General features: G+C 41.5%; 1 long non-coding RNA gene across 7 annotated transcripts in view; it reads left to right on the forward strand.

Annotated features, from left to right (window-relative positions):
• Positions 1-23,151, forward strand: part of LOC127379819 (uncharacterized) — a 39,017-nt gene extending 15,866 nt beyond the window's left edge. For 2 of the 7 annotated variants that reach the window (XR_007888375.1, XR_007888374.1), the window contains exons 2-8: positions 9,151-9,236; positions 10,354-10,523; positions 14,744-14,838; positions 17,758-17,884; positions 21,411-21,563; positions 22,043-22,128; positions 22,583-23,151. This is a non-coding gene — a long non-coding RNA (uncharacterized LOC127379819). Of the gene's footprint in view, positions 1-5; positions 280-9,150; positions 9,237-10,353; positions 10,524-14,743; positions 14,839-17,757; positions 17,885-21,410; positions 21,564-22,031; positions 22,129-22,582 lie in introns of those variants that run through there. The other 5 variants (XR_007888371.1, XR_007888373.1, XR_007888369.1 and 2 more) reach the window with 5 other exon arrangements.
• The last annotated feature ends 2,101 nt before the right edge of the window (positions 23,152-25,252 follow it).

Here is a 25,252-nt window from a genome sequence, read left to right on the forward strand (position 1 = left end):
GAATCCTGAGGTCCAAGTTAAACTCATCCATGGGGGAAATGGGCTGTAAAGACTGAGATGATGGACAGATCTATTCCTCACCTCTCAAAACCTGTTTCTTTACAAAGCAGTAGAAAACAAACCCTTTCATAGAGCACCAAAAAGCAAGCTCAAGCATGACATGACTATCACACCTTTTATGGTATTTTTTTTTCAGGAGCCTGCCCCCTGATTTTAGTCCAAAGGAGCTGCTTTTGGGAATTGTGTGTCCGGCTCCCATGGTTACCTGCTAAGGAAGAGGTATGCCCTTTGTCCCTTACCTGCAGATGGCTTGGATGCTTTTACTTTTCCAAGGCAAGCACTTCCCAGTGGGCTGCATTCAGAGAGTGCTTTTCATAGCATTAGTACTGAACCAAGTTACAAAAGAATATTAATCTAATACATTCCAAAATTCAAATATGTGTGATTAATAAGCATTATTATCTATAAATAAGGCTCTAATGATACTTTGGCAGTGTTGTAAACACAAGAATCAGAAGCAATTATTGTCATTATTGTTCTGCAAGTACTTTACATGAATACCAAATGGGTGTTACTGTCCAGCTCCTTGGCACATAGAAATCCTGTAAAGAAACAGTTGTCAGTCAGTGAGGCCTGGCTGGCTGCTGTTAACTACATTTGTCTAAAATGCAGTGTACCTAAAGACAAAGCCTGCAAGTTACTGAAAGCAAGACAATTGTTGATTTTAAAATTCTTTCTTTGTCTTCTGCAACCCCCCAAATGATGTTAAATAAAGCCTATGAGAAAGTTTTCACATCCTGTGAGATGAACTGTTTGTGTGATGGCTGTGATTAAAAATGGAAACGGATTCTCTGCCTTCTTTGTGTGAAACCCACAAAGGTGAGAACGTCCCAGCTGAAAGGCGTGTGAAAATAATGACAAAGACCCTCCCAGTCTTTAGAGGTAACCCATGGCTAGTGTTCAAGAGTGTGGGATGAAAGGGGCATTCACCCCCATCATGTTTACCTCTTGAGTCCCATAGGCTAAAGTCTCATAGACTCGAGTCATGCTGGTGGCTGGGTCCCACTTGCTGTGACACCCCCATTCTCCTTCCTTTGGCAGTCTCACCTCCCTCACTAACCCTCACTGCTTTAGATGGCACCAGCCAACAGCAGCATTTTGTGGTGGGTGTCATGTTGTTCTTCAGATGCCAGGGTGTCATCGCGAGCGGGAACAGTGTGGGTCTGACTCTCTGAATCTGCAGAAAGAAAAAAAAACACACCACAAAACCCAAACCCCAAACAGTAAGCTTTACTTTCCAAATGTGTTCAATTCTTCTTTCCTCTCCTTGATATTTGGGGCGTGCAGCACCCTATACCATGTGGTTTAACATTTTGTTCTCTATTTGTAGGTCAACATTTCCATGATTAAACTTCATCCTTTATTCAGCCTGTTCTGGCTAGGCTTTGCAGCACATGTGATATAAGCTGTTTTCACAGCTAGTAGGCCAAATCTTACTCTGGATAAGGGAGCCAAACATATGTGACTGAGTCAGACACTTAAATCAGCTCCCTGGTAAATGGGAGATAACTCCAGGTGCAGTGTTGAACACTGAGAACCAAAAAAGAGGGAAGGGTGGCCAACGTTCCTCTGTGTGGGAAAGGAGACATCCTATGCACACAGACAGTGAAATCATAGCCCTGCCCAAATTTTGCTCTCCCATGTTTGCCTGAGGATATGGACCTTCATCATCACTGGGAATCTTTCTACTGACTTTGGTGGGCTCAGGATCAGGCTAGCCTGGGACAGGCTCAGCCACAGCTGGGCATGGGATGGGCTTGGGCAGGAGCTGGCTGAGGTGGGAGGAAACAAGGACCTTGTCAACGTTGTCACCCTATGAGAACCCACCTTGTACTTGAGGCATGCACAAGCTGGTTGTTGGGGAGACATGGAGTTCCCTGCCTCGAAAGCACTGCCTTTCTGCTATTCACCCTCTCTTTATCGCTCTTACATCTCTGTCTCTCAAGAGGCTGGTGACTCTTCTTTTGCCTGGTGGCAGATATCTGTTGATCTAACATGAGGTTGGACTGCATGACCTCTCTTCATAAATCAGGGTAACAACAACTGGAATTGTTATATTTTTTCTGGCTGTGTGGCCTGCAGCTCTTTTCTCGTCCTTCTTTGCCATTGCCTGGTAACTCCGGTAAGTAAAGGGAAGCCTACAGGGCTTGTTAAGTCCAAATAGAAAAGCCAGATGAGCAGATGGATGTCATATATGACCCAGAGCTGCTGTCATTGCTGTGTGACCTTCTTAGTTTCACTGGGACTGGACTGGTCCTGGCTATTGGGATGCTACATAGTAAGTACCAGGGCTGACCAGAGTGAATAGCAGAGGAGAGCTCCCACAGAAGCTCCAGGGAGGATGCATTTTCCTCAAATACACAAAATTGTACCCATAATGTTGCAGAGAGGACTGTGCTTCATCTGTGCTTTGGTGATGAACCATGTCACCACAAAATGGAGCTGACAATAAAGAGAAATAAGCCCTTCCAGAGCTCTGCTTGGGCTGACTCCCTTAGCTGAAGGGAATTCTGGCAATGTAGACAGCAGGACTTTCAGTGACCTTTTTTTTTTTTTTCTTTTATAATATCCATCCTTTAGCTGTTGTTCATTTGTTTTGATTTTTCAATAGCTTTTTATTCATTTTGAAATATCATCTACTGTCCAAAACTAAATCTACTTGCTAGATCATCACTAGATAAGCTCAAATAGTGAAAACTGTGGCTGTGCAAGCACTGCATTATGCACTGTCTAGAAAGTCCTGTCCTGATAACACACAGGGTGGCATGTAGGATGAAGGGGGTGCACTACTCCGAGGCTTTGAGGATCAGGCCCATGGTTGGGCAAATCTCTGGGCATGCATGTGGGCATCTCATTGACTTCCCTGCCATGCATTGGGAAGAAAAGCCTGCTGGCGACAAGAAGAAAAATACTGAGGACTTAATAGAGGGCGGGTGACCTCAGTGCTTGTCATGCGGTTAGGGGATGCTGACTTGGAGTGAGGCACAGAATCAGATGATCTGGTCTGCTGTGTCTGGGGAAGCAACATGGGGCAAGGCAGAGGGAGGATGAATTGCATGCTCCTGGAAAGCAACAGGGAGAGAACCATGATTGTGTCTCCACTGGTGTGAAAGTTAATCAAGAATGCGCTGGAATAAATCCATATGTCTTTCAAAGACACATCGGTGTCAAATTAGAGGAAAGGAGAGGGGAATTCAGGCCAGTAAGATCTGCTGATAGGATCAGGTGGCCTTCCTGTTCCTGGGTCTGCCTTTTGGAAACACAAACTGCACTTTGGATTCACTTTTGAAAGTGTAAGCCAAATTGTGATGCTTACAGAAAGCAAGAAGAATGGGAAAAGGTGGGAAAGTCCTGTGATCAGGGTGTGAGAGGATCACACCACGGTACAGTGATGTGAAGTTAAGAAAAACAAATTAAGCTTATTCTCTGCAGTTTTTTAGACAAAGGAAGTTAAGTCACCATTTTCCTATCCTGAAATAGCAGTCTCCCTCTTTCACAGTATAAAAGATCTCAGGATCACACAGGAATGAATTAAGACTGTGGTACCAGACATAATTTCAAGTTAATGAAGAGACAGTGTATTTTGTATTATCTTGTCTCTTGTTTCTGATTGTCTTTTTTGGGGTTGATATTACTGTAAGTAAATACATTTGTCTTTTGTTTCATTTTCCCCTTGTGACCTATTTCATTTAATTAGAAGGAAATGTGTAATAGGAAATGAGTAGCATCACACTGGGCTCCATCCAAAGCCTGTGAAATCATCAGGAATCTTTCCTGGGCTTTTCACAAGCACCGGATCCAGCCCAGCAGAAAAGAGGGGCTATTTCCACCTTATCTGGAAGAATGTGTGCTGCCAGTGTAAAAATATTACAGTTCTCATTTTAAGATCTGGCCCCGATAACAGGGAAGGATTTTGCTACTGCATATGCTTCTCTGTGCCACATGTTTCACATCTGTGGCAGCACGTTAAAGGATAAAGGTTCCTAAAACCTCAACTCCAAAGATGCATATAAAAAGAAGATACAAATTCACGAAAAGATAAAAGATATTGATGGACATACAGGAGAAGCTCTTTAACATGCATATTATTGACTCAATAGATTGTTACGGCTTCAGAGCTATTAGGGTCTGCTGTGTCAATGTGTACTTAGGGACTGTTTAATATGCAGATGGTTGACATGACAGACCGAAGCCATTACAGTCTATCATGTCAGGGGGGATACATGAATATGCACTTTGCCAACACAGTAAAAAGTCCCTTTAAAATGCAGTTGCTGTGCATATTTAGCTGCTTTTTGAAATATTTTCATAGGGTTGGTTAGTCGGATGCCCGGAGACTACAGAGTCTGGATTTATCAGCAACAATATTTATTTCCAAATTAAGCCATTTTCCATGTGGAAAGTGCAGTCAGGAGGACAGGGTGTAATCTCATATATGCAGCTCCTATCAAATCTTGTAAAATTAGCTATTGCACTTGTGTGTGTGTAGAAGAGATCAGAATCTATCTGTCGGCATGTGTCTTTTTGAAGAATATAGTTTTGTCTTTTTGAGGGGTAAGGGAGAACATCATCTCTTTTTTCATTGAAATCATCTTCAGTAGCAATTAAATATCTTATGCTACCTAAGAGATCAGTTATTACAAGATAAGCAGCATGACAGTTTGGAAAAACTGAATAAGTCTTTGATTATTTACTAACTTTTGATATTTGCTATTTGCCTCAAAATGCTAAAAAGTGAAGTATAAGATAGAAACATGAAAGGCTCATTTGATCATCATACGGAAAAGAATATGTAGTTTTGCTTTTATTCTCCTCAACAACTTATTTTTTATTAAAATAGCAAAACCAAGTGTTGTGTTTAATAAGATATTTTTTCATTTGAGTATCAAATGGAAAAATACAATTAAAATATTTCTGCTTTTACATTAGTCCTAGGCAGTATTTCAGCGACGCATATATCTAAGAAGCTCAGCAAACACATTTGGTATATATTAGATGCTTCTAACAGATGCCCAGACCTCTTCCCCTGATTTTTAATGTTCTTTTTTATGGCAGTGATCCAGGGACATTTTAATTTGCAAGCCTGTGAACTTGGAAATAATACTTGTAGTGGGGCATTACATCTAGTCCATTCCCTCTAAGTTTATTGTCATGTGTCACCTAGCTGTGATTTTAGCTGATTTGCTGGACTGAGGTGCATCGTGCAACTCCAGCACAGAATTCCCAGAGCAGAAGCACTTCGCCTTGTGAAAAACAGTAATTGTGCAACATGATAAAGGCCTTTCCTCTTATCTGTGAGACAGCTGGGGGGAAAACCTTGCAAAGGAGAAGTGCATTTTCAGGCAAATATGATGGCTGATTTTCAGAAGGCTTCTTTTACCTCCTGGTGCCAAAAGGGAGACCATTGGGGCACACAAGGTGTGGTGGTGATGGTTAGGGCCAGTGCCAGGCAACAAAGTGCAGAGAGGACATTTTCCATAGTCTGTCACACACGTGATCCTGGATCCTCTCTTGAATTTCTGCAGTGACGCAGGAAAGCCAGTAAAAGCTTTGGGGAAAAAAGGGGTCCAGGATAGCCCAGGAGGTGGCTGCTTTGTACAGCTGAATGAATTCACTCTGTGCTTCAGGGGAGGTCCCTAGGAGAGGTGTCTCTTCTCATGCTGAGTTACCTCTGAAACAAGGAAGGACCAAGCAGCAGGAGCCTGAGCCACAGGAAAACATATAATTGCCTCAAAGATATGTGTGTTTTGCTTCCTCCCTTGCAATGGAAAAGAGGGCGTGTCCCTGTGGTTCCATCTTGGCAACAGGTGGTGACCATGGTCATGGCAACATCAGCCCCTGCACCCCTTCCCTCTCCGCATCTGGGGTGGCTGTGGGGCACATCTGGCTCACAAAAGCTCTGTCCTCCTCCTTCCCCACAGCAGCCCTGGGAACTCCGCATCCCTCTCTGTGCATCCCTATGCAGGGAAAAGTCAGCTGAAAAAGGCACTTATGAGGGTGCACTGCAGAGCACTGCATTACCTGGTCTTAATCAATAAAATGAAAATGTAGCTTTCTGACAGCACTTGTAATTTTGACTATTGCAATGGTGTGCCATTTCTTTGAACGCAGTACGCTTCTGTGCCCCATTAAAGCATGGCTGGCATTGCTTTCAACTATTCACAAACGCTGAGATGTTGAAAAATGTAACATTTACAAAAGATACATCTGGTGTATATTTACAAGGCTCAGGAGTCATTTAAATAACGCCTGTACCATCACCATATTAGGAAAAAAGTTAGTCCCAGTCCCATATGTGAACTCAGTAGTCAAATGTGTGCTGGTTGAAATTCCACTGATAGGATAAAATATTTTTGGGTATTAAATGTGAACATACAATGCTGGGTGTAATACCCAAATGAGATAAGTAGATACGGGCATAATGCATGGTAATTGCCTATATGCACCTGTTTCAAACTATGTGGTCAGAAGAGAATTATGGGTTTTGAGAGACAAATGTATAATTTTTTTATTCAAGAAGAATCTTCGGCTTCTTCTGGTGAGACTTCATAATATTTTTCCTATTCTTCAATAAGAATTGTAAGACCTATCTAGGAAACGAAGAAGACGTCGTAGAACAGCTTCCTTTGTATCATATAACATGTTGAGGACAAAAAAGTGTTTGTCTCCTCCTGCCAGTACAATACCACTTAAGCTACACTTGAAAACTATTTTTTAATTAATGTGATGGGTCATGTTTTCATCCTACTAAGCAGGAAATTCAAGGTAAACCAGATACTCCCTTTCTCAGTCACACTAACATGAATTAAGCATGTAGCATCAGACTTAATTTCAATTTCTAGGACTGTAATTGAATCTAGCTCAATGTGAACTTTTTTTTCTCCACCATCACATTGATATCTGGATATTAGTGACATTATTTAAAGCAACAAATCAACCTATAGGACTATGTTCAGCTATACTTTCTTTATGCAGTTTGACAGTAAATGGAATAAAAAAAAAGCTACTTTTCTCTAGGGGCAGATTTGTTAAAGGGTTTTCATTTTTTGTCAAGATATTGAATCTTGGAATGTTGAAAAAAACCCAGTTTCTACAAGTGCAGATTTCTGCATGCACAGTTTGCCTGATTGCTAATTTGGAAGAACACGCTTAGGCTTAACACAGGCAAACGAGAGAGGAAAGATAATTTTTTTTGCATATATCCTTCTGAGTCAAGTGGTGGTCCCTGGACTCTAAGGAGAGCAGGAATCCACTTCTGGGGCTGAAGACTGTCATGCTGGATTGCCCCATACATCGGTCTCAGTTCATCCGTGCCAGTGACAACAAATCCTAACAATGAGCTGTTGAGAGATGCCAGCAGAAATGAATGTTTCTGAAAGCTTCAGGGTTTTGGAGCAAGCAGCTGAAGCCGACTCCACAGCACTCACCACTGCTGACTAACCGAAGGAGGGTGAGATTTTGGCAAAAATCTCCCACGTAATGGACAATTTTGAACACACCTTTGTTTTCCAGTGTGCTGAATAAAGCTGATATGGGACTATAGAATTAAGCCAAAACGCCCAACCATGTTATTTCCTCAGAGGGGTTCACTACAGAACGACCTATCCAAAATTATTAACAGTCTTGGTAATTATTATTATTAATTCCTGTTGATAAGCCTGTCCCTTCATCATTGTAGTGATCACATGCTGGGATGTCTACTGTTTAGGACATCATACGCCTTTGGAAGTGGATGATTGTTTAATTGCCAGATTGTTAAGGTGGGCTGACCTATTGCCTTTTTCATGTTTTACTTTGCTTCAATTGCCTGGACTCTCGCAGTTTCTTAGTAGCTTTCCTGATCCATCATGTCAGGCTGGCAGCTATGCCTCTGTGCTCTGCCTGCCTGCCCACCATGAGCCAGATTTCAATCTCAGATGCGTGGCATTCCCTCCTCCCTCACTGTCCTCACACCGGAGAGCTGATTTTGCTTGCACCTCTATTAAATGGCTTGATTTTTACCAGAACAACTGCTTTCTCCCACGAGTCCTCTCAACACAGGGCACTAGGTGTGCAAGGACAGAGGAGGGCACATTCACAGATGTCCCTAGGTGTGTGCTATGCATCACAGATCAGGCTCCTGCCTGACATCTGCTGGCTGAGTCTCCCAGCCCCCCATTCCCAGGTCCTGCTCAGTACCGTGGCCATTTTCATTTGGGACTATTTCTCCCACACTGTGGAAGTTCTGCCCTTACTGTGGATTCCTTGCTTTTCTCAAGCTTAATTTCTCTGTGGTATGCGGACCTGCAAAGGACAGCATGTCAAAGCAATAAATTCCATTTCACAATGGTCCACCTGGAAAATTGTCCTCGGAGGTTTCCACCCCTCCCCAACACTAGGAAAAAATGATTGCAAAATGGTTGACATTTGATAAGCAGAGTTTTCACGAAGGAACAGACTTTTTTACTGCCAAGATGTATAGAAGGTGTTTCTGAGAGGTTGTTAACTTCAACAGTATAGTCAAAAAGAGCGTTACACCCCACACTGCATCCTTCGTTAAGCAATTAAGATACTGATAGGCTTTTACATCTATTTACTGTGATGGAAAGATATGTTTACTCAACCTGAGTACAAATCAACATGAGGACGTGGAAGTTCAGAGTAAATTTGACTAATGATGTTGTGTTTTCATCCTTAAAAGAAAGAAAAAAGTCTCCCTGCTTTTGATGCTATTTTATCTTCATTGGAAGGGATTCAGAATGATCCCAACTGTCATGTGAGCCCTCACTTAGGTTCAGAACCTCTTTGATTGCAGCTGAATGTCTCTCTCTGTTGGCTCATACCTTGCTTCATATGAATACAGCTTACAGCACTTCAGGTTGTTTATTGAACAGTTCTTTATCTCTTCCGCTGTGGATGCTATTACGATACTACCTTTAAGCAAAATATGGGCTGTGGCCACTTTTGCCAGAGGGCATGTTAATGTGTCCACATCTCTAATGTGAAGGAAAGATTTAACCTCAGTTTCTGAATAACTTTTAAAATGCAAACCTGATTGGTACAAGTCATATTTCTTTCAGTGAACTTTAATTATTTCTCCTTTTCTTTTAGGCCCATTCTGTTCTTCAGTCTTGTTACATGGATTTCTTTCTCTCCAAGTAATTCCTCAACATCCCCTTGAATGACATCTACTGCACGTGAGCATCTTCCACTGTCTCTAAGATACTTTTGTTGTTTTTCTTTTTTGAACATTTGTTTTTTTGAGTTGACATTGATAGACATGAGGCCTAAGTCTGGAGATGTTCTGTGGGTAGAGCTCACATTTATTTCAGTATGTTGAGCAGTTTTAGGATCTGATCCATATTGAAGACTAGCACAGTGTAATGAGGCCTGGGCATATAAAACAATATGTATTCTAACACAGCTTACTCAAAACAAATATGTTCCCTTCTCTTCAGCTGGTATAAACAAGCAATCTCCATTGTGTTCAGCACGGCTCTGCGCTGCCTTGCACACGGCAAGGGCTTGGCTCCCCAGTTCATGAAACGGCATCTTCCATCCTGCAATGTGGGTCTTTCCACTGCACACCCAGACAACCCTATGGCTTAGGACACTGGTCCTAAAAGCTGCCATTAGGGCTGGTGTTAAGTCCCAAGTGCTTTATGGGGAGAACTTCTCTCCCTGCAGATGTATTTCAAGGGGGTCCTGTTTCTAAGTCCTGTGCTCTTCAGCCATGTAAAACCGACTCTGGAAAAAGCAGAAGATCGGTGTAACAGTTGTCGCAGGGTACCCTTGTGCTGACCTGTTTCTCCTCTGAAACCTAAATTTCCTTGGTATAAAAGCAGCAGCTGCATGAAAAATTAGTGATGACTTAAGGTGGAAACAGTAGCAGGGACTAGTTCAAAACTCATGTGTGAGATGTGTTGTCTGTGTGAAGCACAGGGAGTCTGAACCCAGGTGTTCCTTCTACCCCTGGACTCAGGCTTTCATGCTGTTCTGCAAAAGCATTCCACTCTCCTGTAACTTGTGCTGGAAGCAGAGTGAGCTGTTTTGGCGCTGAAACAATTTCATTGTTAGGCTAAGTGTTACACAGATGGCATTCTTAAATGTAAAATTCTTCTTACAATTCTTCCGATTTCATATTTATTTCATTAGATCATTATTTATGTTAAAGAGACACGGTTAATATGAAACATGCTCAGCTTGAAAGAAAATGTTGAGAGGAGTTTCAGGTATCTGATCCTCAATCCTTTAGTTTTTTGTGTTTCACGTTTTCCTATTTCAAATGTGTTTTTTTTTTTTTTGTGTCTCTAGGTGCTATGTGACAGATCCACACAAACAACAGAGGGGAAAGAGCCTCACTTAACTGATTAGAGGAGAGAAGCAGTGAAAGGGAATATGCACAAAGCGCTGCCAAGTTCACAGAGCAAAGGGAAAGATAAAAAATCGAATAATTTCCCCAACATTTTTTTATTTAGAGTAATGTGAGTTATTTCTTTTACTAGCAGCCGGGAAACAATTTTCAGACAAAAAAGTGATTTCTTAATCACAGGTCTCTAATTCAAAATATATTTATTTAATAAACAGTAATTATGATAGCTGCAACTACTCATTCATATCAATAATTCATTCAGAAGTTAACCATAACAACATATTAGCATTTATTTTTCAGTTTAATAGGCTGTGATTTAAAATAAGAGTAAATCGTCATAATCATTCAGCTCCATATGCTGGAAAAAGAAAAGTCACCTTAAACCAGATGCATATTGTAAAAAAAATAAGGGAAGACAAGTTGCTTTAAAGAAACAGCATATGGGGGCAGATCTTAAGCTGGGGTAAAGATGCTCTGCTTTGTAGATGTCAACATAGTGAGGCTGAGTTACACCAGACAAGGTTCTGGTCAGTAATCTTGAAGAACTGGATGTTGTAGAGGGTTTTCCACCAAGTCATATACTGATTTCTTTCTTTAAGAAAAGAGATAAATATGATTCCTTCCAGATTTAAGCGGAAAAGGCAAAAAGTGGGATAATGAAAAACTGAGGATTTTATGTGTGGAAACAATAGGCTCTTTGCCTGAGTGGTAGGTTGGCCCTGCACGTGTATGTGCTTGTATGTGTGGAGCTGTATTTATTTTTTCCTGTCGCTAGTTACTTAGCCAAATCCTCTCCTAACTTGTATCCTGAGCTACCCACCTTGTTCTGTCAGCTGACAGCTCTTTTTAAACTCCCTAACCCATCAGCACTCCCACAGCAAGCTCTGTTGAAAATCTTTCTCTGTGTCCCCTGTCTGGCGTCCAGGGAACAGCGTTTGGAGGCTGCAGAGCGTGGCTGCACTTGTTAGAAAAATCTCTTTTTTTTGCTTTAGGCACAGGGAAAAAGTGATGAAGGGCTCTAGCCCCAGTCAGCACATACTACTGCTGCTAGAGCATCTCAAGTACTTGGTGCAGATCTCATCTTGCAGCCTTCCCTGTTGCTTTTTCTTTCAGTAGATGAAGCCAGAGCCTGTGATGGGGAGTGGGCATTACACGGAGTTCTGCTCCCACATCCGAGCCAGCGCCGATGGCACACCCTTCAGGCTTTGCCACAGCCATAGGGCCCTCTTGTCCCCTGATGAGCTCAGCAAAGCCCTTTTCCTCCCTCAGACAGAGTGCCTTGTGTTCTTGCTGGGAAAATAAAACCCCACATCCCTTCTTTCCCTGAACTCCAGCAGTGATGCTTTCAGGAGATGTCTCAGGGCGGTGGCTGCAGCCATAGTGCTGTGATCACAGTGTGAGTTAACCTTGCAAAAATGCATTTTCACAGCTTTACAGGTGAGTTTTACCACCTGTGCAGTTCTCGTGTAGCTCTTCCAAGGCTGCCAGTGCTGTCCCAATGGTGCTGTGTAGCCTGAGATGCACGAGGGTGTAGGGCCACAGGACAGGCGAGTTATGGTGATACCTGACTTTTGGCTGTTCCAGTTTTTACCATGACTTACACTGTTAACATTCTTCCTATGGCTTTCAAGGAGAAAAGTGAGTCATGTTGTTTAATTTTCCCCACCCTAATAGAAAGGAGCCATGCTTTTTCCACAAGTTATTGCATTATTCCTCTTGCCGGTGTGGCTCTGATTTAGTGCTGGATGAAGCTCAAAAAGAGGATTAGCGTAGATATACTCCCATATGCTTGGATGCATTTCTGAACTCTGTCTGTACCATCCTCATTGCTATTGATGGAAAAAGCTAGGCTATAAACCTGATGAGAACAGGCTTCCATGCAAGATGTTTAGTATTTCCTGCTTCCATTTGGGCCAGGAGTATGGCACATCCAGCCCCTCTTGGCCCTGCAGCTCTTGGTCATGGGCTTGCCTGAAATTCAGGAAATCACAGCAGCAGAAAATGAATAGAAGAATAAAAGGATATTTTTTTTCCACTTTAATAAAGGCTAGATTAGGCTTTAGTTCCAGCTTTGGCTGAGACTTTCCTGGGGGATGGGCACAGGTGGAATGTTTTTATTTTAATGGAATTGGTTCATCCGTCTTTTAGATGGTCGCACTGGATTGCAAGTCCATTTTTATGGTCCTGAATAAAAAAACCTGTGGTACTTTTTAAGAGGTTCACCTTCTGGGAAAATGAAGACTGGCTGTAAAACCCTGACTGTATTGTATTCAAGCCAATCGGCAGCACAAGAAGAGGGAAAGAACAGAAAGAGGGAGAGAGGGGAGGCTTTCCCAAAGATATGCTGCTACAGTCAGCCATGCTAGTCCTTGGTGTCACACATGGGGGCTTCACATACCTAATATGTGGCCATTTTTCTAGCTGGTAATAAAATCATTAAATAGTCAAACACCAGGCCACATTGAACTTGATTCTTAAACTGCTGTTCCACTGTCATTTGGAGGCTTTCTTCTTCAGTTTTTATTTTTCTGTAAAGATTTTCCTGGTAGCACTGTAATCAGTTGATCATTTTTGCAGATTCTTCTCTCCGTTACAAGGGTTTCTGTGTTTATGAATGAAAGGCTATGTTTTCTCAACCAAATCCTATACTCCTTGGTCTATTAGTAAACTAATGTTAACTTACAAGATTTGATTGAAACCTCAGGCTCTGCCAGCTGGATGCTGGAGGAGTCCAAACTGGTTAGGTAAAGAAACACCTTTTTCACATGCTCCGTCCTGGTTCCTGCCTTGCCCCACAAGTTTCTATCAGGACAAAGGCTGACATTGTCTGCAAGGAGCAACTCAGATTACGGTCCCTTCCAGCTGCTTTGCCCCTGACCCTGCTGCTGCCCCGGGCTGCCCACGCTCTGTCCTCCCCACACGCACAGAATCTTCAGCTGTAGCCTGCTGGTGTTGAGTCTGGTCTTGAGGGTGGCCTTGGATGCATTTTAAAAGGCAGTGCAGATGCTCCGTGGGGATAACATGGAATGATTATTTTAGGGCAGATTTTTCCCCTAAAAAAAAAATAAAAATAAAATAGTTCTGCATGTGAGCAGTTTGATCTTCACACAAAGGATTTATATAAGAACTCACTTCTCCCTGTTGGTTACAAAAAAATAAAAGCGTGCTGGCGGGATTTAGGGAAGTGTGCAGGCTAAAGGATAGCGGCAGACAAAAGGGAGTCTTTCTTCTTAGAATGTCTGCACAGCTGGAGCTCTGGCATAACTGTGGTTAGAAAGCCTAGGTGTTGCCCAGCTGGGGCAGGGGACAATGTCCCTTCAGCACCATCCAGACATGCAAATTTGGCCAGAGGTCCTTAGAGCTGCCCCTGGCCCTTTCCCCTGCTGTGTAGACACAGATGCACATGCATTATTTTGCCATCAAGTGCCTGCTTGTGGGAATCTGCCATTCTGGAGGTAAGCTGTAAAGGATCTGAGGTGGAGGAAGAAATTGACTCCTTTACATGCTAATGTAGATGTAAAACAGACATCGCTGCAGTGGCTGTAGACCTGCACAAACCCAACATCCCAACTTCTAGATACCCTGCAAAATGTGCCCATAGCTCAAGGTAGAGACACTTACCAACAAGTCTGCTAGTGAAAAGCCCTGGCAGCCTAACAAGAACCCAAGCGGATAGGTGCCTGCACCCACAAAAGTCTTTCTAATGTCAGGTCACCACCTATGAGTGGAGCACTGGCCAGCTGTCCAATCTGCATTGTGGCATGGAGGAAATGTGCACATGAGTCTGAAGGAGCTCAGATTTTTGTCTGTCTTGGACTTGCTCCATTCAGCCTTTTCTGCCCTCCCAGGGGAGTGAGTCCCAAATCCAAAGACACATCCTAACGATGCAACCCATGTGCTTGCCTGTAATATAGCATGACGTTTAAAACTGAATATAAGCAGGGATGAGGCTTTAGATCTTCCTCAAATCTCAGTGCAACTTTGAGGCTGTCAGACAGTACTAAAGTGAGAGATCTGGAGTAGGAAAATTAGTGAACACAAAAGTAATGATATTTACTCAGTTTATGCATTTCCCCCCTTTTTTTTTCATAAAACCCACATAACTGGCATGTAATTGTTTTGCTAAGTGAGCCTTGAAAGCAAAAGTCTTGATAGCTGTCACATATCTTCTTTGTAGTAGTGTGTTGTCCTTAGAAGCTAATCAGTAGAACTTGCTCAGAAGAACTTAATCAGCAGTACTGAGCACATTGTCAGTGCTTAACAAATAATAAATTATAATAATAACAGCAGTTCCTTTTGATATAACCTATCAAACTTTTGCTTTATTTCCAGGAGTGCCTTACTTGCCTCTAGTTAGGATTTAATACCTACTACAGCTCTGCTTACTGTGGTTGAGAGGACTGGTGTTATGACCTAACAACGAAGAGGTATTGATCAAAATGAAATTTTGACAAACTTCAGAAAAAAATTCTTGAACTATTCCTTTTCACTAACCAGTGTTGTTTAAAAGACTTAAAAATTGAATTAAAGAATAGATTTGATCTGCTCAATTGTTAAAATGCAAAGTGCCATGCTTACAAGTTAATAGAATCACATTTGAATTTCCTGATAGTCTCTTTCTTAAAAGACAGACTCATTAGGCTTTCCTTACAGAAAGGTGAATATATCCAGAAGTACATCTATTATTATTAATTATTTTTATTATGAGGAGCTTAGATAGCTCAGAGAGTTGTTAACATATCTGGGGTTATCACTTCTTTGTCTCCATTGTAACTTGGCCCAGGCTGGGAGTTACTGACAATCATTTCATTTTCTGATTGTTTGGTAGTTTATATGCAATTAGTCGGTGGATTTTATTCACTTCCAATAAGACATCTATCCACATCATAAAGAAAACCACCGGGTCAGCTCTAAGCTGCCACTAATTGTCACAGGCTTAAATGGAACCATGTCAGTTTATCCCAGTTGAGGATCTGACCAATGATCACAACTGGCATTAATTAGCAGATGTGTTATCAGACTCCACGGAGATGTCCCGGGTTGAGTGACAACAGAGGCGCTCAGCTGCCGCGGCCGGTGGAGCAGTGCCAGTTTGGCAGCTGACAGTGCAGCGCCTGATGCTGGCAGGTGAAAAGTCCAGGTCACCCCTGATGGAGGCATGGTGGTGGCTTCTGCTGCCAGTGCTCATTCAGAAGGAGTCCCAGAGCACAGGGTGGCTAGTTGTATTAAAACAAGCAACACAGAAAGGGAAAGCAGGGAGGGAAGAAGGGGACAATACTCCAGCTCTGAACTGACTCATCCCTGGAACTGGGTGCGCATTAGAGATTGTGATGATAGCGTGAAGCGAAAGTCACTAGCAACTGTCTTGGGGCTCTGGCTTTCTGGGTGCACCATCTGAGCTGACACTGTGATGCCAGTTGTACGTGTGTGACAGAAGGGTGGGAAAGACACCTCTAAGAAGAAGGGATCTTAAAAACCAGCAGGATTTCACAGTGGCAGCTACTGGCACCTGCAGAGCTATTATGGCTGTAAACGAGCAATTTGGACCATGACCAGAGAAGTGTCTTGACAGGTCATGTGGGTGAATGAAGAGCAGGAACATAAATTTAAGAGGCTGCACCTTTACCAGGAGAAAGGAAGAATGTACCACCCTCCCTTTGCATGTTGCAGTGTATGTTAAAACCAAACCAATAGCTTGTGCAGATACTCCTTGCTCAATTGCAGTCACCCCATCTTCTTTCTCATGCCCATCTTACACCAAGGGATGGTGGAAAGGTACAAGCTGCCAAGTTAAAGGTGTTGGACCTTTGTCAAGATTTCTGGTCTCTCAGCTTTCACAGGACTCGATCCTTCTCTGAATTGCCATCTTTGGGTCCAAAGCCATAAAAGGAGATAATTGAGATCCATTGCATATAGTTGTCTAAGTCCAGGATACAGATCCACGCTTCCTCTAAGTTCATCACCTGCATTTTTGCTAATAAAGATCTTAAGACACCAAAAATCTTCTGCTTGTGCCTCTTGGCCAGATAGTCACCAGCTCAGCTGAGCTGAACTTCTCTCAGCAGCTAATCTTGACTAGCCTCCTCAAACTACACATTGCTTTGCCCACATGTCTACAAAGAGCAACCTGGCAAAGGCTGTGAAACATGAGCGTGGGACACAAAGGGCAGCAGCTGCCTTCACTGTCGTTCAGAGTAAATACCTTCAAAGTCCAGATGAGCTTCAGGGGAGTTCAAGCTCTTATTTCTTATCTGCAAAGAGAGCAGGAACCCTAGCCAGGAAGCTACAGGCTAAATATTCATGGGGGAGGATATTTTCCGTACTTCCTGCAGAAGTGGTGCTGATATGCATAAGGTTCTCTGGGAGGAGTTTAAGGCAATAAGGTGGAGAATTAGGCACCTTCTCCAGCCCTCCTCTGCTGATTTAGGTTGCTCTACACTAAGCTGTTTTGGATTGGCACAAGACAGAGGATCTTTTTCAGTATACTCATTGCTGTTTAAGGTGTTTCTAAAATATTGGCTTCACAGCCTGGGGAAAATACAGTAGTTTTTCAGAAAAATCAGTAGAACATATCCTCAAAGGATACACAGACAAGATGATTATTAGAGTTTTAATTAAAATAGCAGGTAAAATAAGTATTATGGTGTGTTATTATTCCTAAGATAACAACAGAATAAAGGTGCCCATTTCATTCTTGAGTGCAATTTTCTAAATGAAAAAGTAAACATTAATATCTTCAGAGATCTTACTGATCTTGTACGATAATTTAGAAAAATATCTCTATTAAGGATAGTTATACATGCTTTTTGTTGGAAATGCAATCACAGGATATGCACATAGCTGCAATCTGTAGACAGATTAAGTAAATTAAATCACTCAATGTCTTTTTTTCAATAGCTCTAAAGTTAAAAGTAATTTGCAAAGAAAATACTCAGTTTCAATTGGTTTGTAATATCTGTTAATGATCTTTGGAAAAATTTCTGATAACATGCAGGAATTCCCTCAGGGACAGGGTTGTGAATAAGTGGATTTTTTTAAGTTTGAGATGTCATTAGCTAGTGATTTCTTTGAAGTAAAAAGCTGTTATGGAATAAATTGCAGAGGTATACAAGTGAACAGGACAATCATTTTTATGAATAATATGCATTTTTTTTGTGGTGCTTTCTGCCCCTCAAATAAATAATTTACAATCTGTCTTGCCATTACAAACATACTGGAATCACAACTGTGTGTGCATTTTGTCCTTGCTTTATGTATATGCACCATCTTTATACTGGTGTAAAACCTCTAGTGGAAGGAGCTGATTTGCTCTTTTGAACTTTTTTCTCTTATTTTTTTTTCCACAGTAGAGAACTTTTCCAGCCCATGAGGCTGAAAAGACTTTGCATAACTGAAATGACTCCTGAACAGTTCTTCCCTAGAAGACACCCTCCCTGATTTTTTGTGGGGCCTATAAGATGACTGAAGTTGTAGGTAAGTGCAATCATGGCAAAAAGGACCTCTGTTATCTTGTTATCTTGTTAGCATCAACATCTTTTTAACAGTTCAGAAATGAACCAGATATCCATCATGCATCACCAAAACAAGGTAACACTTTTCAAGACAAATGAGATGTCCTGACCTCTGCTCCCATCTGAGGCTATCTGAAGTAACAAAGAGCACCACAGGCACCACAGCCTACACCTGCCCACGGGGAGCATTGCCCTACTTCTCAGGTTCAGCTGTACAATTCAGTCATGGGCAGCTGAGGATGGACCTTATGTCTCTATAGGCTCCTGTGGGTGGGTCTGGGTTTAGGCCGGGACTGGGGACACCCTGAAGGGATGCTGGCCTGGGTGATGTGGCACTAGGATTCCAGGATGTGCTGTCACATAGACCAAAATATAAGGCTAGTTGCAGCTATTAAGCCTTCGGTTTCCTCACCTTCCTCCAAACCTCTGTTGCCCTTGCTGAGCTTGGTCTGCTTTATCCTGATGGACAGACAGAGCTGTAAGAGACCATGCTAGCATGAATATGCTGCCCCCAGGGTTCCAACACAGCCGTGGAGGAGAAAGGAGTTGTCCAGCTCTCGTAGGAGAGTTGAACATCCACAGGTTTGAAAAGCATCCTAGCCTTTCCCGATCCTCTGAAGGTCCAGTGCAGGAGTCCATAAATACCCTGGTAATCCATCAGTAGGTCAGAGACCCCCTCACTTCCTGTATGTAGATGTTCAGTGATGCTCTGTGTATAAAGGGAGTTCCTTCTGGCTGCTTCTTAACAGCCACTGGCATTGGTTAGACCTCAGATACTTTGACCTTGACAGAGGCCAATACCAGGCAACATGGAAGAGGGCTCTCCCTCCTCACTGCAAGTTTAACAGTGTAACAATTTACCATGGACAAAGATGCCTTCATGATCCTGCCTATTGACTAGCATATGCTGAGAACTGCTGGGATGATTAGACGTTTTTGCATAATATCTGCTAGTATAACTCTCACAGATTTTTTTAAGGCTAGGAGTAACCATTATTATCATCTAATCTGATCTTCTACATAATACATGCTACTGAATTTAACCCAATCTGAACTTTGTGTGAAGATTCACTTTTATGCCTAAAAATGCTTCCTCATTTACAAATATGGTGCTGTTTCTCTCAGTACTATCTGTTCCATTAATTAACTGTACATTGTATGGAAAAGCAATACCTCTTATCCATTTGAAATTTGATACTCTTCGTTTCACCTTGCAGGATAGGAAAGGTTTGTTGTTGTTTTTTTTTTTTTTTTTCCTTTGCTGCTAATTAGGTTGGAAGATCATGAGGACAAAATGTTATTTATATTATAATCAAGCTTAAATAGAGCTCTGACGAAGCCTGGGGATCCCATTGCACAAAGTGAGGGAGGCTGTGTGATTCCTTTGGGGCTGAGACTATTTGAATAGACAAATGGCATTTTTTTGAGGAAACTGAGTTACTGAACTGAAAAGATTACCAGGAAAATCAGTGGATTTACCTCTGAATCACTCATTCTTTTCTGAAAAACTCATCCAAGGTTTGAAAGAAAGATATGGGAAAGAGAAGTTTCTAAAACATACAAATAAAAATGCGTTTGGGTTATAGTCAGCAAAGGAAAAACGTTGTTGCTAATATGTAGATCCGTATCTACTGTTCATAGGTCACATTGGCCTCCAGTGGTTGAAAGTCCTCTAAGAGAACAGGGTACACTGAGGAAAGTATATTCAATGTCTGCTTCATGTCAGGGCCCCAAGCCTCCCAAAACTTCTAGGGTCCAAGGACATCTTCTAGATTATGTCAGGCAACACTGCTTGTTCAAAGTTTATGGAGAAGGTTCTTGTATGATTTGCAGTCCCATGAGAACAAATCTCTGAGAGACAAACTCGTGCTTGTGTTCTTTATCTCAAGAAATTTCCCATTCTTTTGACTTTTATCATTTTATTGCCTTTCGCTGGACTTGTTCTATTTCTACTTTCTTTTTTCAGGGATGAGGTGACCAAATTTGAAGACAGTATTCAAAGTGAGGATGTGTCACTGATTTATATAATAGCATTATAATATTTTCCATATTATTCTCTAAAACTCTTTTCTTCATACAAACCCCATAAGATTCTTTTTAATTCTTTGAACTACAGTGCCTTTTAACATCTGTAGTTTACTCTGATCAGATTTTGACAAAGGAATAAAAGACTCCATTTTTCACATAGAATTTTATTTATTGTTTGAACTTTAGAGGATAAATTGGTTAACTTACAATTTAAAATTCTTGGCAATGTAGACCATTGGGCAAGGATTTCATTGTCAGTTCTTCTATACTTTCTGTAGAAATGTGCGAGACTGAAAGTTGGTGTACAAGGTCTTGGCTTGATAGACTTGTGTTTTGTTTTCTAAACACAGCCAAAGACTTAATCTGGGGCTGCCAGCATCCTCAAAGGTGTCAGAAATGTCTTTCACCTGTAGCCCCTTCCTGATGAAACATGCTGGGGCCATGTATTTACATGCCACTCAACTGGCACCACGCTCATGTGCCAGCAGTACATGAGTTCTGCAGTCTCCTGCTTCCTGTACTGCACACCTCCACGCCAGGTCAGGGGAAGATCTCTTCGAAAATGAGATTCTTGACGACTGAAGAGGGTGAGGATCTTGCTTTTGTGTCACAGGTGGGCATTTTGCCTTCATCAGGGTATTAGAAAAGGCTCAGGGAAAACAGTTACATCTCTTCTATTGCCTAGGACACTTCCTGCAGCTACTGCCTTTACTCACCAATCCAAGTGCTGACCCTGCCTGACCCTACTTATCTTGTAAAAGCTGACAAGATCACAGCCTGGAGCAGTATAGCCACGGGCTCAATACTGGCTACCAAAATGTCTGTTTAGTATTTTCAAGAAACCCTGCTCTAAAGATTCACAATGCCAGTTGCTATATATATGGACAACACCAACACACAGCCCTGACCCCTGAACATTCAGCCCCACTTACATAAAAATTTGTGCCTCTCAAGGGGCCGACACTGAGCTGCCACAAAACAGTGATTCCTTACCTGCAAGTGAGCTGAATTTAGGCATCATATGATTATAACACTCAGATAGTGGGTAAAAGTATTTGAAAACTACAGTCTTGCGATCAGAATTAATTTTTAGCTTCTTTCATCAGTTGCATTATTGTTTTAGCATAGACAGAACTCTGCCATTTCTCCATAATATTTTTTTTTTTAGTTTAGTATAGATAATGGTTTTAATGCATCTGTAACCAAAGCAGTTTTTAATCAAAAGTTATTTTTAGATGAACTGTAAGTTTCCTCCCTAGAAAACATTTTAGCTTCCCTGCTTGAAAGCAAATGCACATTTTCCTGAATATCTCTAAGGATAAACACAGGTTTAAATATCCAAGAAATATTAAAGGCTTAGTTGTACATACATTCATACACAATATATATTAATACTGCTGCAGAGTGGTGTGGGGGTTTTTTTGTTTGCTTTTTTTTTCTTTCTTTTCTTTTCTTTTTAGAACAGCAAAGACATGGAAAAGACATTGAGGTTCTATTGCTCCCATCGGAAAATTCTGCTGACTACAGCTCGAGTTGGATTTGGCCCAGAGAAACCAAATACACAAGAGTAACAATGAGTTGGTCATACAAGCAAGGAAAATCACAGATAAGAGGTGCACACAAATTATCAATGTACCTTTTAGGTCATCCAGTACAGCTCCCTGACACCATGGGGTTGTTTCCTATGGTGTATTTTCAAGTGTTTTGTGTGCCTAGATTAAATGTCCTAAGTGATGTCATGTCCCCAGGGAGAGATTGTGCTGCCTAGACTATCTTTTTGTCAAAAGTTTTTTTCCCTTCTTAACATCATCATATTTCTCCTAGTTATGACTCTTTGCAAACCTCCTTCGTTTCCTTCACTGATGCTATTTTCCTCCTGTGTCTTTTAACTAGTGTGATGTTGTGTCTAGTTAACATTAAGCCAACCCATAGCAATTTAGGTCATTTAATCTTCTCTGACAAATCAGTCCTTTCAGTGTCCTGGTCATTCTTCCTCACCTTTTGTCACACTCCTGCCTTCCAGTATTTTTTTTAGTTATGAAACTTTAATGATGTGGTACGTTTCTCTCAACTAATGACAGATCTCATTTAGAGCTGAGCACCCTCAATATCTACTTGCTGAAAAACCCTCCTGATATCCCCAGGGGAAAGCTGCTGGAGCTCTGCACAGACACACAGGTAGAGTATTCTGCTCAAATAACTTCCCTGATGCCATTTATTTTATTGTCCAACAAAAACATATTTAAACTGTTACTTTAATAGATAAAAAAAACAAATATGTGTAATTATGGATTTATTTTATTTTTCTCAATGATAGGAAATAGAGTAGTACAGATAAAAAAGATCCTTGTTGCTGTTGGTTTTTAACTCTTGGTCAGGGACATCACAGTCTAAAATTATGGAAGACATAATTTTCCATAACTATCTGAGTGTTAGGAGAGTATATTGTAGGAAGTAATTATATACATAGTCACAAGCCTAACTGTTCACTTCAGGCAATAAATTCTGATCAACAAACAACACTCCTTTAGTGCTAAATGAGATCTTGGTTGTAATTGAATGTCTTTACTTCTGTGTTCTGTTGGATTGGAGTAATATCATTTTAATCTGCTCTCTTTAAATTTTGATTAAGGAACATTTCATCTACCTGCAGCCTCATCTGATGAAGTTTAATGATACCAGCTAGCTCTGTCTTCCATGCACCAGCAGGGGCTTCTTTAAATTGGTCAACTGTATGCAACATTGTTTTTAAGTTTAATGTACTTAGAATCAACCTTATAATATAATGGCATCTCTAAAGACAGTTTCTGTAGATAGTGCACACAGACGTGCACACATTTATTTATGCATGTGTGTGTGTGCATATAAATGTATGTGTAAATGCACACATATATACAGAAACACTGATCTTATTCACCTTCTTGAAACCATTTCAGCTCATATTAACATAAATGTGCTGTTAAATTGGCAGTGTTATACATTTTTGTTGGAGTTTACTCCTGTAACATGAAATCAGAAAGATAAGCTGTGAAACTCATGCAGCTGATGACATAATGCTAGGATCTCGTGATGCTGAATAGCATATTTCTTGGAGTGTGGGATGGATGTTCCTTGCTGAAATAATTATACTGCCTATTGCAATAAACGTTTCCTTGCTTTCATGTGGGCACTGAGATGTCCAAACCATTAAATGTATATAGTATGATGAGTCTTGTGTTCCTTATTTATCCTAAAGAAGGCAGTAACTTCCTACTGTTGTTTTATTGTATAATAAAGCCAGCTACTCTTAAGAATCTGTGATGAACACAGCAATAATCTGTGACAGTATGCATATTTACATTTAATAATGCTGTCCAAATGTACATATGTGCATATAAATATGCATATATGTATATACAAACACACACAGAGAGACATATACACAAATTAAATGGAACCAATTAGAATATGGCATAAATAGATTCAAAGCTTACCTGTTATGGCTGTGTGAAGGGATAATTTGAGCTACAAAGACAAGCAAGAAAGCATAGCTCAATACACTCCATTGGCTCGTTCCCATGATGCTCAACAGCGACAGGCTGTATGCTAAGATGGGGTACCAGCAGACATTCGTAATGACAGCTGGTTCCAAACAGAGCTTTCAAAATAGTGCAACACCCCTAACTTCCTTCCAAATCTTGGTGTTTGCCAGCACTTCACTGAGGCTGGTTCTTAAGGTCAGATGTTCAGAGAAAAGTTATTTGGAAAGAATCTGGTTCTTTACATTTGAACTGTATACATATATTCAACATATAGGCCCTTTGTTGCCCATGAATTTGCATTTGAGCTCACATAGGCTTATCCTTGGCTACTATATGTAAAAATGATGGATTTTTCTCCCTGATACCATGCCCTGTTTGCCCGAGATTGTCCCCTGTTGAGTTCTCCAATCTCTTGTGAGCTACATAAACAGAGATCCAGACAGTAACTGTTCCTTTTTACTGAAGCAAAAAAATCCCTCAGCCTCTCTGTTGAGAAATGGAGGAAAAGTGGCTTCCCTTTAACTTCACCCACAACACACCCACTATGCTCAGTCAACTAGCAGAACAGCAAAAAAACTTCAGTTGTCCTGTGTGACTTTTCCTGGTGGATGTGTGTAGTAATCTGGAAATAAACACGTTCCTCCTTTGGAAGGAAATGCAAACAGGGTTGATCTATTTGCATTTGAACTCAGTGAAAACTAACCAGACACAGAAAGCAAGCTTGAAGATAAGACAGGAATATAAGTAAAGCTAAATTTCACTTAAGCTAAATTCAAGCAAAATGTGCTATGTTGTTATAATCACTACACAGAACATGCATTCATTAACTGTTACACTCTGCTGGTGAAATAGTTAAGTATTACATATGGGGCAAGTGGAGAAGCTTAACCTGGTTTTGCTTAAACTGACTTTGCTGAGAAACCAGTATGTGGGGAGCATGCCATGAACAGCCTTGTGAAAATGAGACTGGTGAACTGATTTGGTCTTAGAAATGACTTTTCAAGGTGGTTAGAAAAATATTTTAGATCCATGATCAATTTTAGTTGTAGCACTGGACTACTGTGTGCAGTGTGTTCAAAAGCAATTTTTCATTTTTGTGGGGACCCCAAGCGCTAAGCATCAGATCTTCAGAGGAATTCAGACAGCTAAAAGTGCTGCTGTTTGGGGATATCCAGAACATCTTGTCCTGGGTACTTCACTTCAAATGAAATCAGGGAGACCTGGACACCAGGACACTTCAGAAAAGCAGTGAGTGGGTGCCTATCAGTTCACTGGGGAGCTTTACTCATTTCAGGAGTATTGACCCTGGTTCAGTTGGGGATACCGCTTGGGAGATGCTGAGTGGAACAGGGTGAGTCTGTGCTCATTCCTGAAGGAGGCATGGCTCTCTCATAAACCATAAGCTTGTGCAGGGCTGCTTCCCTGTGGCAAGCTTGCTTGGCTTCCTGACACCAGTCCTGCTAGCTCCAGCATGGTACATGTGAGCAGTGTTGGCCATGCACTCTGGCTGGCAATGCTCCTGTTTACCACCAGCCTTCCCTCCTGGATGAAGGCTGCTACCGATTGCTGAGGGGTGGCCGGGAGCAGCTCCCTCTGGTGAACCACTTTTGTGCTTTTATCTCCCTCTTTTTGGCAAGTAGCTGCCACTGGCTCCTGGCCATGGCCCTCTCGCCCTCCCCAGTGCCCAGCTTGCATGCTCAGCCAGTGCCTACATCCCTTCCAGCAGCTGGCCCTACTTTTCCTCCACAGCTGGCTGCTGCCCCCTACTGTGGTAATTATTA

Source organism: Apus apus, chromosome 1 (genome assembly GCF_020740795.1).
Source record: "Apus apus isolate bApuApu2 chromosome 1, bApuApu2.pri.cur, whole genome shotgun sequence".
In the NCBI taxonomy this organism is placed as follows: domain Eukaryota; kingdom Metazoa; phylum Chordata; class Aves; order Apodiformes; family Apodidae; genus Apus; species Apus apus.